This window comes from Pan paniscus, chromosome 3 (genome assembly GCF_029289425.2).
Source record: "Pan paniscus chromosome 3, NHGRI_mPanPan1-v2.0_pri, whole genome shotgun sequence".
In the NCBI taxonomy this organism is placed as follows: domain Eukaryota; kingdom Metazoa; phylum Chordata; class Mammalia; order Primates; family Hominidae; genus Pan; species Pan paniscus.
In genome coordinates, this window is record NC_073252.2 from 70,816,582 (window position 1) to 70,833,214 (window position 16,633).

Consider the following 16,633-nt stretch of genomic DNA (forward strand, 5'->3'; position numbering starts at 1 on the left):
TTTTCAACCTCTTAGTAACCACTTCATTTCACCATTTTATTTAACTCTTATCTACCCTAGTGTGATCTGCAATCTCCAGTTTCTATGAATTCTCTGCATTAATCCCATCTTTTATCTTTAACTTCTACTCATCTCTTATTTTTTCCCTACTTGTTTATTTTACTTTTTGTAATTTTAAAAAATATTTCTGTATTTTTTTGCATTTGTGCTTAGATTAGTCAATATTCAAAGAGAGTGAAATACCCCCCCCCAAAAAAAGAGGTTTTTTTTACCATCAATATCATATTTTCTTATGTCTGGGAGCATTTTGTATTATGTTTAAATTCATGTTCAAAGTATTCGTATGTAGACAATTGGGCTATAAAATAGGGACAGAATAGATATTTAAATTATTTATATTCCAAACAGTAATTATCAAAATAACATCTTTCTTATAAAGATTTGTTCCTCTAGAAACAGAGAAAGGAATGTGTTATACAATATTTTTTGTTGTAATCATAAAAACAGATTCTCTTATTATGAGGTACTAGCCAGGATATTGAAGTATATTTAATGGCATTGCCGGATAAGAGTACACTTATAAAACATTGCATTCTATGAAAAGTAACACATGTATTTTTGCCACTTTTTATTGCTTTCTTCTAAGCTGCATTTCTTTTCAATTATATTCAGCAGGTAATCGGAGAAGAGGAAAACACAATGCTTTAGATCACCTGTACAGAATATACTGCCACCTAAAGAATACTCTTTGGGTAAAATTCTGATAAGGTGATTGACTTTTTATTTTTTTAACAGAAAACATGAACAGTTGTGTGTATATGGGGTTGCCAAAAGACAAAATTACCACAAATTTTGATTAAAGATCTAATTGGATTTTATTTGAAACTCTAGAATCCAGCACTATCTCGTTTTATAAAAGAGAATGAGTGTTCCAATGAGTTGAGCATAAGATTTTGGCTTTACAAATAAAAAAGGGCTGAACAAAGCAGAAATAGAAAACAAGAAACAGATTCATCTTTTCAAAGCTGCTTTCCTTATAAGGTTAAAGTAGAGGGACATTCTTTCATGCTGGTTTGGATAAACTGGAGGCACCTTCTGATTGGTTGCTGTGAGTCTCCGGCTTTTGGAAAACTGGCAAATTTCTGAATTCAGTTTGATTTCACGGCACCTAGCATTAGTTACTCCATTCTAGTTTGGTCTCTTCAGCCGGATCCTAGTTTAGGAGCTTCATTCAAAACAATAGCCCCCCAAAACTTCATGTAACAGGGCCATATTTCTAAAATGAGAACACTTACTTATTCCTGTTTTGTAGACTTTACTAGTTTTAATTAAGGAAGAACTACAAAAATTGCACACAAAAAGGTTTATATTTCAAATACAAAATATGAGATCTAATGAATCAACACAGGCAAAAATACAATATTAAGAAGTGTTACTTAAATGTTATTAATTTTTATTGACACTTTGTGACCTAAAGAAAATCACCTACTTTTATAAGATGAGTTAAAATTGTAAATATTTACCATTGAAGAAAGAACTTGAATTTCTTCTTTTCTTTTAGGAAAACAAAAACTATAAAGATATGAATGCATTTTAGGAGGTATAAAAATGGGCTTTACTTTCAAATGTGCAAGGCAATAATAAATATAATGTACCTACAATATTTATAATATCTCAGGTATGTCTTATTAATTAATCTTATCAGATATCCAATGAGGTGCCATTTACTTAGAAAGAAACTTCATGTTAGGCAGGTTAAGTGATTTATCCATACTTACATATCTTAAGTAGAAGCCAGATTCATGTTTTTTTAAAAAATATATTTACCACAATAAGTCACAATAGAATTGTAAATGTCATGCTGAGAAACAAAAATATGTTAATATGCTAATGACTATAATTTGACAACAGTTGTCCATATTTATCTTTAATCATAATATAGTAATGATGGGGATCGTTTTAAAAATAGAGAAGGGAGTTGCCAATTCAGCAAAATTGGTAGAGTATTCCATCTCCAAATAGCCCCCTAAAATGATTTCTCATGATCTGCTATTCCATTGTTAGTGTATTATTCTTCACTCAGGAAGACCTTTTAGAAGACGTATTTTCCTTGTAGGGCATTCTATGAAGTCTCTAACACTTAGTTATGGTATAATTTATAAGTCATTGTTTTTCATACTCATTAACCCTTTCCTTGTAATAAAATATATACTAAGACACTAATTTTTAGTCCTAGCATTTATCAAAATACCAAAACAGTAGCAACAGATGGCTAACATTAAAATAGCAGTACTTTATGGACCAAAAGGGATACACTAGTTTCCCTATTTAGTGACAGTCGCTTTTTACTGGTGCGGGATATTTGCTCCTTATTTCAGATCAAACCAAGTTCTTGTCACTTGACCAAGAAAGATTAGGCACGTGGACATATTAAAAGGTGAGGAGAGCAGAATTTATTAAAAGAAAGCTCTCAGTGAAAAAAGAGGGGTCCCAACAGGCTCCCACTTCACAGATTGAATACCAGGTCATCACAAAGGAGCTGAAGAGGTCAGGCTCCTCCTCCCTTCACAAGGCACAAACTTCCCATTAACTCCAACCAATCTCCCAGCTGCTGGCATGAGCAGACAAAACCCTGGGCAGGTTCCCTTATCTGCACAAAAGCATCTGATGTAAACACTTGTAGGATGGGTTGGAGATTCTCCCAGGACCACCCCTCCCTCCTTATCTGCCTCCTGCATCTATCACAACAATCAGTTTATCTGGTTAACCTCTTATAACCTCTAACACATCTTCATTAAGGAGAACAAGGCTGCCATAGGTTGGGGAACAAATAAAGACAAAAAGTTCAGCACCCCATGAGTCCTTTAGATGCTTACAGAAAATATTATTTGCAAAATTACTATAAAGTATTCCACCTAACCATCCCTCAAGAAGCTTTTTCTCAATTTATCTTCATAGCTCATAAGCTGTGCCTTTTTTGTGGCAAAATGTCCTGAAGAATTGTGTAAGAACACTGTAAAGTTGTGTACTACTTGCTTAAGGTATACCTTAGAAGCTAGGCTCAAAAGAGAGTCCCATACTAGAAAGATACAGAGGCCAGATAAAGGGGTGAGAACAGAGCTGGTATGGGTAGGCAGAAAGATGTTGTAAAGCATTTGGCAGCTAGTAACCAAGGTATCAGTGACCATTCTAGATCATTATTCATGGAAAAACCTTCCCAGATCCTGGATAACACAGCATTTTAGTACTTTGGAGAGCAAATTCTTTCACTGTACTCAAATCTGAAGAACAAATGTAAGGAATGTATAATAAGATTATTTCATCCTGAGGCACATAAAACCAGATATTAACCAGTAATCTAGAAACACATATGGTTCCAAATACTATAGAGACCTTAGAGAAAGCAAATTTGGGCCAACTCCAGCAGAACCATAAACCCAAGAAAATGCATTTAAATGTGATTCTACCTAATTTAAGATCCTCGGAAAACGTGAAAAAGAATGAGTATAATAAATAACCCAATTTTCCCATTCTATGCAATTCAAACCAACAGCCTCTTCTCTCATCTCTAATAAAATTGGAGGTGATTGGATGGGAGATGAGAAGTAAAAAATCAAGGGATATGGTTAATAATAAACCCAAACCTATTAACTCATCTTAAATTTGAAGGCCAGAGTAGCTAATTTTGATATTATTGCCACTTTTTTCCCCAATTTTACAAATCCTTATGCTTCCTGTATATCTTCAACTTGCTTATTTACTTTTTAAAGATAATTTGAAACAAAATGTATTATCTTCACAATGTCTGTGGGACAAGAATTTTGGAATGACTAAGCTAGGTGATTTTGGTTCAGGGTCTCTCATAGAGTTCAGACAAAGTATCATCCAAGGCTACAGTCGTCAGAACCTTGATTGGAGCAGGAGCTACTTCCAAGGTTACTCACAGGCTGGGAAGTTGATACTGACTGTTAGTGGATGTCTTCAGTTACACTCTCTGTCCCCTGCCCTGATATGGCCCATCTGCTGCTAAAATGGTAGCATGCTCATGATATTACATAATTGACGTTCAACTGGTCCCCCAAATGAAAGACAATTCTACCCAAGAAGAAGCCAATTCAATAGCTTATTTAGATTCGACACATCTTCTGAAAGTTTCATAGAAATATCACCAGTTTTCTTGGGCTTCAGTGTTGATCAAGAGATGATAAAACATTCCTATACATTTATAGCAATATAAATTTGTTAATGGAAATTGTAAAAAAAATCGCTTATAGACTTTTATTACATCTCTATAATAAATTTGAGATATGTATTATTTCCCTCATTTTACAATGGAAGTAAAGCCTTTAAAGCACTGTCCATAATCACAGGAAATTTACTAACCTGAAGTCCAACAAAAATATCAGTATTTCAATATTTATGTTTCTTTTCGTTTCCCAGTGAATATAATGGATATAAATTGAAAAAAAGGTGAGAACCCATATAGCCAAAAAACTGTTAGCAAAATATTCATTTTAAAACATGATTTCTGGCTGAGTATAGTGGCTCCTGCCTGTAATTCTAGCATTTTGGGAGGCCGAGGTGGGTAGGTTGCTTGAGGACAGGAGTTCAAGACCAGCCTGGAAAACATTGTGAGACCTTGTATAAATTAATAAATAAAAATTTAAAAAATCAGCAGGGCATGGTGGCACATGCCTGTAGTCCCAGCTACTTGGGAGCCTGATGCAGGAGGATTGCTTGAGCCCAGGAATTAGAGGTTACAGTGAACTATGATCATGCCACTTTAGCCTGTGACAGAAGAAACCCTGCCTCTGAATACAAAACAAAAGAAAACAATTTTTTTCCGACTAATTGGAGAAAACATTCCAAACTACAGCTTGCACTCTATCTTTATGTATTTTCAAAAACTATTAACATTTCAAACTTGTATAATGCAAATGTAGCAATGCTTATCATCTTAAGCACCAATGGATTTCAACACTTGATAAAATTTAGCTCAAGCTTATCTCTGAACACTCTGCCAGAGGAGTTAAAAATATAGTCAAGCAGTAAAATAGCAACAGAGACTAAGTGAGGATTGACTTGAAGAGTAGGATGGTAAATTGTACTGATTCTACTGAATTAATCATTTCTCATTGATTTTTAAAATCCTTAGTGGCCCATTACAACGATCTCTATCTCCAGCTGCTTAGATGAAAAGTTTTTTTTTTTTTCTCCACAAAGATGAAGATGTTTCCATGGAAATGGGCCAATTTATCATAGCAAAATTAGATTATATTTCGGTTTTTAAGAATTTTGTATAACTGATTAAATCTTTTCATTTGGGAGATGTGAAGATTATTACATTATCTCCATCTCATTTCCCATTCAGTGATGTTTATATGAGGGCAATCTCACTTACATGTGCCCAAAATATAATGTGACCCGGTGACTTCAAATGCCAAAACAGATAAAAAACAAATGGCATCTTCATTCATCATTTGCATATCTCTGTTAGAACCTGCATTTGTAGGTTTCCAGGCAATGTCAATATGTCAGAACACATACAATGCTTTAGTTCATGTTAAAGAAAGTGCCTAGAATTATGAGAGGTAATAACAAAATTAGCAAAAACTACTTGCTGTATTTCTCTTTTGGATTCCTCACTTAGAATTTTTTAAACTTGTATTCATCAGAATAAGAAAGAATGCTACTCGTATGAAATTGAGGAGTGTCCTTTTTAGATTAATAGAATTCTAGTCTGGTTTATGGTTCAAACAGGCTCAGGAGTCATCAACTTACAAAATATCCTAAAAACAACAAATAAGGACTATGTTGACAAGACTAACATTAAAGACGAAGCAATTAATGGCAGCATATTTTATGCCATAGACAGTTGAAAAACGATTTTTCTTTACAAATATGACAGTTTTTGTTTTCATTTTTATGGTTGGCATAAGGCCAATTATTATTTATACTTTAATGTGTAAATAATTGGATTAAAGTGTGACAATTACAAATTGAATAATATTTGCAAAATATCCTTTTAATTCTCTCTTGTCAAGAAACTATTTTAATTTGATATAATTAATGTCAGAGACTAGAAAAAATAAAGCATTCCGATAGTTTACTGACCACTGCTCTTTTTCAGAGTTTTAAATAGAAACCAACTTATAACTGTTCCTTAATGGATTCAGTCATATACCCATTTGTTCTTCACGTATGCTGGGCCACGTAAGAATGTTTTAGTGATTATAACACATGGGTGCTCAGCATCTGGTAGCTTAAAACCTAGAGAAACCTATCACACAAAATTGTAAGTAATTTATCAGTTTTTTATACTAATGTAAAAACTTCAGCTAAAGTACCTTTGATAAAAATTTAAAATATTTTAATACAAGTATCAACATAAGAAAAAAATTAACAGAATTTAACCACAATAAAAAAACATAAACTTCCATTTTTAACCATGACATTTTAAATAACATCATTCTGAAGTCTACACTGTGATAAATATATCAGCTACTGCAGCAAGTTCTGAAATAAATAAATCACAAATTCTTTACAAATAGGTCCCCATCATTAGCTTTACAACTTCCTTGACAAGAGGCTTGATGTGATTACGAGGTAATGTAAAACATCTGTAGTTTTATCTAAATATTCTAAGTTTTTTTTGAACATAGTCTTAATCTTTATTTAATAAGCACTTTACATAGTGCTTATGATGTGTCAGGTACACTTTTTTTTTTACTTGGTATTCCATGGTATATATGTACCACATTTTTTTAATCCAGTCTATCACTGATGGGCATTTGGGTTGATTCCAAGTCTTTGCTATTGGGAATAGTGCTGCACTGAACATACGCATTCATGTTTCTTTATAATAGAATGACTTATATTCATTTGGGTACATACCCAGTAATGAGATTGCTGGGTCGAATGGTATGGCTGTCTTTAGGTCTTTGAGGAATTGCCCAGGTCTTCCACAATGGTTGAACTAATTAACACTCCCACCAGCAGTGTGTAAGTGACCCTTTTCTCCAGAACTTCGCCAGCATCTGTCATTTTTTAACTTTTTGATAATAGCCATTCTGACTGGCGTGAGATGGTATTTCATTGTAGTTTTGATTTCCATTTCTCTAAGGATCGGTGATGAGCTTTCTTTCATATTCTTGTTGGCCACATGTATGTCTTTTTTTGAAGAGTATTTGTTCACGTCCTTTGCCCACTTTTTAATGGGGTTTTTTTTTCTTGTAAATTTAAGTTCATTAAAAATGCTGAATATTTCACCTTAGTCAGATGCATAGTTTGCCAAACTTTCTACCATTCTGTAGGTTGTCTGTTTACTCCGTTGATAGTTTATTTTGCTGTGCAGAAGCTCTTTAGTTCAATTAGATCCTATTTGTCAATTTTTGCTTTTGTTAATATTGCTTTTGACATCTTCATCATGAAATCTTTCCCTGTGCTTTTATGTCCTAAATGGGATTGTCTAAGTTGTTTTCCAGGCTTTTTATAGTTTTGAGTTTTACATTTAAGTGTTTAATCCATCTTGAGTTAATTTTTGTATATGATGTAAGGAAGGGGTCCAGTTTCAGTTTTCTGCATGTGGCTAGCCAGTTATCCCAGCACCATTTATTGAATAGGCAATTGTTTCCCCATTGCTTGTTTTTGCCAGGTTTTTTGAAGATCAGTTATTTGTAAGTGTGCAGTTTTACTTCTGGGTTCTCTATTCTGTTCCATCGGTCCATGTGTCTGTTTCTGTACCAGTACCATGATGTTTGGTTACTGTAGCCCTGTAGTATAGTTTGAAGCCAGATAGCATGATGCCTCCAAATTTGTGTTTTGCTTAAGATTGCACTGGCTGTTTAGACTCTTTTTGTGTTCCATATGAATTTAAATTTTTTTTCCTAGTTCTGTGAAGAATGTCAGTGGTAGTTTAATGGGAGTAGCATTGAATCTATAAATTGTTTTGCATATTGTGGCCATTTTAATGATATTGATTCTTCCTACCAATAAGCATAAAATGTTTTTCAATTTGTTTGTGTCAGCTCTGATTTCTTTGAGTGGTGGTTTGTTCTCCTTGTGGAGATCTTTCAGTTCCCTTGTTAGCTGTATTCCTAGGTGTTTATTTATTCATTTATTTTTTGTGTGTGTGGTAATTGTGCATGAGAGTTCGTTTGTGATTTGGCTCACAGCTTGACTATTGTTGGTGTATAGAAATGTTAGTGATTTTTGCACATTGATTTTGTATCTTGAGTTGTTGCTGAAGTTGTTTATCAGCTTAAGAAGATATTGGGCTGAGACTATGGAGTTTCTAGATATAAGTTTATGTCATCTGCAAAGAAGGATAGCTTGACTGTCTCTTTTCCTATTTGAATTATTTCTCTTTCTTTCTTTCTTTCTTTCTTTCTTCATTCTTTCCTTCCTTCCTCCTTTTCTCCCTTTCTTTCTCTCTTTCTTTCTTTTCTTCTTTCTTTCTCACTCTCCCTTCTCTCTTTCCTTCCTTTCTTTTCTTTCCTTTCTTTCTCTTTCTTTTTTCTCTTTCTTTCTTTCTTCCTTTCTTTCTTTCTTTCTTTCTTTCTTTCTTTCTTTCTTTCTTTCTTTCTTTCTTTCTTTCTTTCTTTCTTTCTTTCTTTCTTTCTTTCTTTCCTGCTTTCCTGCTTTCCCGCTTTCCTGCTTTCTTGCTTTTTCTCTTTCTTTCTTCCCTTTGCCTGATTGCTCTGGCCAGAACTTCCAATACTATCTTTAACAGAAGTGGTGGAAGAGGGCATCCTTGTCTTATGCCAGTTTTCAAGGGGAATGCTTCCAGCTTTCACCCATTCATTACGGTGTTGACTGTGGGTTTGTCATAGATGGCTGTTATTATTTGGAGGTATGTTCCTTCAATACCTAGTTTATTGAGAGATTTTAACGTAAGTTGATGTTGAGTTTTATTGAAATATTTTTCTAAATATATTGAGATAATTATGAGGTTTTTGCCTTTATTTATGTTTATGTGAATAACCACATTTATGAATTTGCATATTTTGAACCAACATGGAATCCCAGGGGTAAAACTTACTGGATTGTGGAGGATTAGCTGTTTAATGTGCTGCTGGATTTGATTTGCCAGTATTTTATTGAGGATTTTGACATTGATGTTCATCAAGAATATTGGCCTAAAATTTTCTTTTTTGTTGTTGTTGTATCAGCCAGGTTTTGGTATCAGGATAATGCTGATACCAGTTAGTTAGTAGGCTATTTATTACTGACTCAATTTCAAAAGTAATCAGGAGGGGAAAGAGAGAGGGTATGGTAATCCACATGTTGTAAGAGAAAAGGAGCAGGTAGGAGAATAATCAATTATATTTTTGTCTTGTTCTCAGCAAATTGGCACTTTATATAAGAGCATGTGAACATGGCATAGCTGCCTATGGAGATATTTTACCTTTCATCTGTAGCTGTCTGCTTAAGAACAGAAGCACAGTAATTTCTTGCATGGTTCAGCTTTCAGCTTATTATTATTATTTTTCTTTGGCATAGTGAATTGAGTTCTCAAGTTTGTATTTCCCTGTCACCTATCTTTTGGGGTATTTTTCAAAATTGTAATTTTAAAACATGCACCCTGAAGATTCTGATAGGAAAAAAGTCCCTCCTCCTTGAATTTTTGAAATAGTTTCATCAGGAATGGTACCAGCTCTTCTTTGTTCATCTGGTAGAATCAACTATGAATCCATCTGGTCCTGTGCTTTTTTTAGTTAGTAGGCTATTTATTACTGACTCTATTTCAGAACTCATTATTGGTCTATTTAGAGATTCAATTCCTTGCTGGTTCAATTGTGGGAAAGTGTATGTGACTAGGAATTTATTTATTTCTTCTATATTTTCTAGTTTATGTGCATAGAGGTGTTCGTAATCTCTGAGTTTTGTTTGTAGTTCTGTGGGGTCAGTGGCAATATCCTCATTGTTTCTAACTGTGTGTTTTTTTCAATTTTCTCTCTCTTTTTTCTTTATTAGTCTAGCTAGAGTCTATCTTTTTATTATTTTTTTAAAATAAAACCAACTCCTGAATTAGTTCATCTTTTGAATGTTTTTTTTTTTTTTTTCTGTCTCCAATTCCTTCAATTCAGCTCTAATTTTAGTCATTTCCTATCTTCTACTAGCTTTGGGATTTGTTTGCTCTTGGTTTTCTAGTCCTTTTGGTTATGATGTTAGTGTGTTGACTTAAGATATTTCTGACTTTTTGTTATGGGCATTTAGTGCTATAACCTTTTATATAAACATTGCCTTAGCTGGGTCCCAGAGCTTCTGCTATGTTTTATCTTTGTTCTCATTAGTTTCAAAGAACTTCCGAATATATGTCTTAATATCATTATTTACCCAAAAGTCATTTAGAAGTCATTCGATTTCCGTGTAATTGTATGGTTTTGAGTGAATTTCTTAGTCTTGATTTTTAATTTGATTGTGCTGTGGTTTGAGAGGTTCTTTGTTATGATTTCAGTTATTTTTCATTTTCTCAGGAGTGTTTTATTTCCAATTACATAATTAATTTTAGAGTAAGTGCCATGTGACAATGAGAAGAGTGTATATGCTGTTGCTTTTGAGTGAAGAGTTCTGTAGTTATCTAACAGGTCCATTTGATCAAGTGCTGAGTTCAGGTCTTGAATATTTTTGCTAATTTTCTGTTTCAATGACCTGTCTAATATTGTCAGTGGGGTACTAAAATCTCCCACTATTATCGAGTGGGAGTCTAAGTCTCTTTGAAGGTCTCTAACAACTTGCTTTATAAATCTGCGTCCTACTATGTTGGGTACATATATATTTAAGATAGTTAGCGCTTCTTGTTGAATTGAACCTTTTACCATTACGTAATGCCCCTTTTTGTCTTTTTTGATCTTTGGTGGTTTAAAGTCTTTTTTGTCAGAAACTAAGATTGCAACCCCATCTTTTTTATGTTTTCTATTGTCTTGGTAAATTTTCCTCCAACCCTGTATTTTGAGCCTATCTGTTCATTGTATATGAGTTGGGTCTCTTAAAGACAGCATAACAAGGCCTTGGTTCTTTATCCAGCTTGTCACTCTGTATTTTAGCTGGGGCTTTTAGCGCTTTTACATTTAAAGTTAGTGTTGATATGTGTGGATTTGATTCTGTTACCATGATGTTGGCTGGTTATTTTGCAAACTTAGTTTATGTGGTTGCTTTATAATGTCACTGGTCTGTATACTTCAGTGTGTTTTTGTAGTGGTTAGTAATAGTCTTTCCTTTCCACATTTAATCCTTGTTTCAGGAGCTCTTTTAAGGCACGTCTGGTGGTAAGAAATTCCCTCAGAATTTGCTTGTCTGATAAAGAACTTATTTCTTCTTTGCTTATAAAGCTTGGTTTGGCTGGATTTGAAATTTTTGGTTGGAATTCTTTTCTTTATAAAATGTTGAATATTGGCCCCTAATCTCTTCTTGCTTGTGGGGTTTCAGCTGAGAGATTCGCTGTTAGTCTGATGTGCTTCCCTTTGTAGGTGGCCTGGCCTTTCTCTCTAGTTGCCTTTAACATTTTTTCTTTCATTTTGACTTTGAGGAATCTTATAATTATGTGTCTTGGGGATGTTTTTCTCATGGTGTACCTTACTGGAGTGTTTTGCATTTCCTGAATTTGAATGTTTGTCTTCGTAACTAGGTTTGGGAAGTTCTCATAAATGATATCCTAAAATATGTTTTCCAAATTGTTTCCAATGTCCCCATATCATTCAGGAACACAGTCAGTCACAGATTTGGTCTCATTACATAATCCCATATTTTGTGGAGGTTTTGTTCATTCCTTTCCTTTTTTTTTTTTTTTTCCTGTTTTTGTCTCATTGTCTTATTTCAGAAATCTAGACTTCAAGCTCAGTGATTCTTTTCTCCACTTGGTCTCTTCTGCTATTAATACTTGTATTCACATTATGAAATTATGTAGTGTGTTTTTGAGCTCTATCAGGTTGGTTACACTCTTTTCTCTATTGACTATTTTGTCTGACAGCTCCTGCAATGTTTTATTATGACTTTTAGCTTTCTTGCATTGGTTTGCAGTGTACTCCTTTAGCTCAGTGTACTTCATTTCTATCCAAATTCTGAATTCTAATTCTGTCAGTTTAACTGCCTCAGCCTCAGCCTGGTTCCAAACCCTTGCTGGAGAGGTGATGCAGTCATTTGGAGGAAAGAGGTTACTCTTGCTTTTTGAGTTTTCAGCATTCTTGTGCTGATTCTTTCTCATCTTGGTGGGCTTATTTAACTTCAGCATTTGAAGTTGCTGACTTTTGTTGACTTTTGTATGTTTTTCTTCCTTTAACAGTCTGTGCATTTTTCTGTAGGGTTGCTGTGGTATGCTGGGGTTCCGCTTCAATGCCTAGTCACCTCAGATTTTCCTGTACCTGCAGGTATCACCAGTGAAGCCTGCGAAGCAGCAAAGATGGCAGTCTGCCCCGTCTTCTAGGAGCTCTGTCACAGGGAGGTACGGACATATTGCTGGCTCAAATGCACTGTAGGAGGTGGCTGGAGACCCTGGTTGGGAGGTCTTGCCCTTGTCAGGAGGAATGAGACCAGGAACCTGCTTTAAAAAGTGCTTTGACCATGTTTGCATAGACAAGCCGTGCTGTGCTGGCGGACCACTTCAGCTCATGGTCACCTCAGACACCCTGAAGCCTGAAGGCTGGAACAACTAAATTGCCCAAACAGCAAATATGACAGCATCTACAGAAATCATTTTATTTGAGTTATGTAGCAAGAACCCAACTTAAGCAAATATAAAATTTACAACTAAGTCACTATTTGGATATTAATGTGTATGCTAAACTGATTTGTTCATGGGCTAGTCAGCTATTCATATGACCTTTACAATTTTCTGAATTCCATTTTTTGGTTTAAAAAAGAAAACAAGCTGATACTTATCACTTTCTAAGAAACATTTGATTTAAATTCTTATGCCTTCAATATCTCATGTAAAATGCTAGTTTCATTACTACTCTAAGTAAATATGTGTAAAACAGAAAGTATCTGAGACAAGTCTCAATCAGTTTTGAAGTTTATTTGGCCAAGGTTAAGGATATGCCTCGAAGAAATAAACATGCAATCACAGAAACAGTCCCTGGTCTGTGCATTTCTCCAAAGATGATTTTGAGGACTCCAGTATTTAAAGGGGAAAAGTAATCTGGAGGGGAAAGAGAGGGTACGGTAATCCACATGTTGTAAGACAAAAGGAGCAGGTAGGAGAATAATCAATTATATTTTTGTCTTGTTCTCAGTAAATTGGCACTTTACATAAGATCATGTGAACATGGCATAGCTGCCTATGGAGATATTTTACCTTTCATCTGTAGCTGTCTGCTTAAGAACAGCAGGAAAGGTAGTTTCTTGCATGACTCAGCTTTCAGCTTATTATTATTATTTTTCTTTGGCATAGTGAATTGAGTTCTCAAGTTTTTATTTCCCTGTCACCTATCTTTTGGGGTATTTTTCAAAATTGTAATTTTAAAACATGCACCCTGAAGATTCTGATAGTGATAGCAAAAGATGTGAGACAAAATCTGTACTTTTTAAAAGTCTCTAGGTGATTTTCTTAGCAGTCCAATTAGGGAAAAACTGATTAAGGACTCTATACTAAACCAGACTTGCAAAAGAGAGATGCTAAAGCATTTGAAGACTCTATAATAACAAAATTAAAAATATATATTTATTTCAAGTATCCAATACTGACTACAGAAGATAATAGACTTATTTCTAGAACTCATGAGTATACTTTTAGAAATCTTATAGAAGACTTTTATGTTTTGGTGTCCAGGCTGTGTCATCTGGTCACAGTTAGCCGGTATAAAAAATATGTAGACTTATAGGTTCTTTTTTTTGTTTTTATTTATTTATTTTTTTGAGACGGAGTCTCGCTCTGTCGCCCAGGTTGGAGTGCAGTGGTGGGATCTCGGCTCACTGCAAGCTCCGCCTCCCGGGTGCACGCCATTCTCCTGCCTCAGCCTCCTGAGTAGCTCGCCACCACGCCCGGCTAATTTTTTGTATTCTTTTAGTACAGACGGGGTTTCACCGTGTTAGCCAGGATGGTCTCGATCTCCTGACCTCGTGATCCGCCCGCCTTGGCCTCCCAAACTGCTGGGATTACAGGCGTGAGCCACCGCGCCTGGCTAGACCTATAGGTTCTTTAAAAAAATTCCAAAGAAGTGGGTGGGCAGAGAGTAGTAAGTTATTCACTGATAATATCTCTACTAATGCCCACTCATGATGGCTAAAGATACATAGAATTTAAACTTACACACACACACATATAAGCACACACACACACACACACACACAAAGACACACCACCCTTCTCCCACAGTATCTTCTGCTGAATATTCTCTGTATCTTCATTGGTACTTTGATTATAAGCTGATTTTCCTGAACTTTCCAGAATATCTTTAGTTTAGGATTTCGTTTTCCTGAATTATCCATATATCTACTAAACATACCCTTACTGGCTTTTTTTTTTTTTTTTTAACATAACTCTAACATCTTATTTTACCCCACAGTTCCCTACAGATATTCCTATAATTTTACTTTACCAGAATTATTTGGTCTTCTTTTCCCTCGAAATATCTCAACAACTCTTTCATCAATAGATTCTTTGAGTTCACAGCTCTCTTTAATCACTACCAGTTACTTCACCCAACTTCTCAGTCTTACTAAAGAAAAATAAATTACGCTGGAAAACATTAATAGTTGCTGCCACACTATTACTTACATGTCTGCCACACAAGGTAAATAAAAAGAGTTATAAATATTCTGAAACCAAATATATTAGAAGTTTGGGGTGTACTTTGGTTTTACACAGTGCCTAATAAAAATGATGTTTCTATTTCTATGAAATGAATATACTTTTCAATTATCTACCTCATTGTCATTTACTTAACCAACATTCTAATTTTCAATGTAGGAAAGAATAGAGAGATTTTTCAAGAATAGAGCTGCCTATCAAAGAGGAAGTGCCACCCAAATCTACTTACTTTATAAAAATAGCTTAATTGAAATTGACATAAGCTCAAAACAAATATTCAATTGAAAGAATTTTAAAAAACAAACTAAGTAAAAAAATTATTGTACTTCTATAGGAAATATCTCAGGCCACAGTTCTTTGTCTGAATACATTATAAGAGAAATAAACTGAAAAATCCAGATATTTTATCTCATTTTACAATACTCATGCAGTTATTTATTACTTTTATTGACATAGATGACATTCTAAATTATAAATGACCATTAACTTAAGCTACACTTAATGTCATGAGAATTCTACTTATCTTGTTAAAAGATAATTCCTGATGTAAGAGTATTCTGAACTAGTTTTGAAAACTTCAATAAATGAGAAATAATCTCTAGATAATTCTTGTAAAATTATCAAATTTCTTTCCTTAGCTCACTAAGAAAAACATACATTCCAAGGACTTGGTAAATTAAATTTAAAATAACTTTTTCTGGGACTGTTTCTTTAAGTTTCACTGGTCAACAATGTTGCCATTCTTTATATTTTACTTTATTTTATTAGGCAGAGTCTTGGTCTGTCACCCAGGCTGGAGTGCAATGGCTCCATCTCAGCTCACTGCAACCTCCGTCTCCCAGGTTCAAGCGATTCTCGTGCCTCAGCCTCCCAAGTAGCTAAGACTACTGGCACGTGCCACCACACCTGACTAATTTTTGCATTTTTTTAAGTAGAGGCGGGGTTTCACGATGTTGGCCAGACTGGTCTCAAACTCCTGACTTAATATGATCCACCCTTCTCGGCCTCCCAGAGTGCTGGGATTACAAGCGTGAGACACAATGCGTGCTGGGCCTAACAGTGTTCCCATTCTCAACTCATAGATCTGGTTTATAAAAGTCAGTCAGATATTTTCTAGACCATATAAATGTCAGTCACAATATTTATCAAAATGATCACTCACTTTAAATTTAGCTGTGGTACAGACTGTGAACCACTTACGCCTAGTTTGACAGAGCAGATGTGAGGATCAATGTTTATCTTCATAATTATGTCATAAAGTTCTTACATCTCAAAGACTGTGTGCTTACATTCACAAAATTCTAGAACTCGACATGTATAATTCGACAGATTTTCTCTTCCAACTGATGTGATGTATCAAGATGAGCAACAAAAGAAGAATCCCAAGATAATCACGTAATTATGTTAGGAGAGATTCTCAGTTCGATCTAATCCTGTCTAAACAGGCTGAAAGAAATTAGTCACTCAGAATTATATAAAAGGCTCTATTGAGGTATGTAAAACAATCTGCGCAGATTTTTTCAATCTCTTGTTGTGCCACCTAGGATATATGAATAGAGTTAAATTAGAATGTTGCTGTGAACTATTTCTTCAACTTTATCTTCTTAGGAAGTTTTGTAGTTGTTTAGGACTGGGGAGAGAACTTAAAGAAATAACAGGAACTTGAGAAGAAATCACTTATACAGGGGCACCTCACTTAAAATTGCTGAGCAATTTAAGCATAAATATAGGGCATAGATATAGACAGATAGGAAGACCAATAAATTGATCAAATCAATTATATATATATATTTATACATATATATATACATATACATAAGTAGATTTACAATGTCTTTCACATTACATGCAGATATTAACCATCAAATCCTTGTTATGTAGAAA

General features: G+C 34.5%; 1 long non-coding RNA gene across 1 annotated transcript in view; it reads right to left on the reverse strand.

The window, feature by feature from the left end:
- LOC130541489 (uncharacterized) overlaps nucleotides 1-15,965 on the reverse strand; it is a 69,173-nt gene extending 53,208 nt beyond the window's left edge. The window contains exon 1 of the long non-coding RNA XR_008955544.2: nucleotides 15,912-15,965. This is a non-coding gene — a long non-coding RNA (uncharacterized LOC130541489). The remainder of the gene's footprint in view (nucleotides 1-15,911) is intronic.
- Nucleotides 15,966-16,633: the final 668 nt, after the last annotated feature.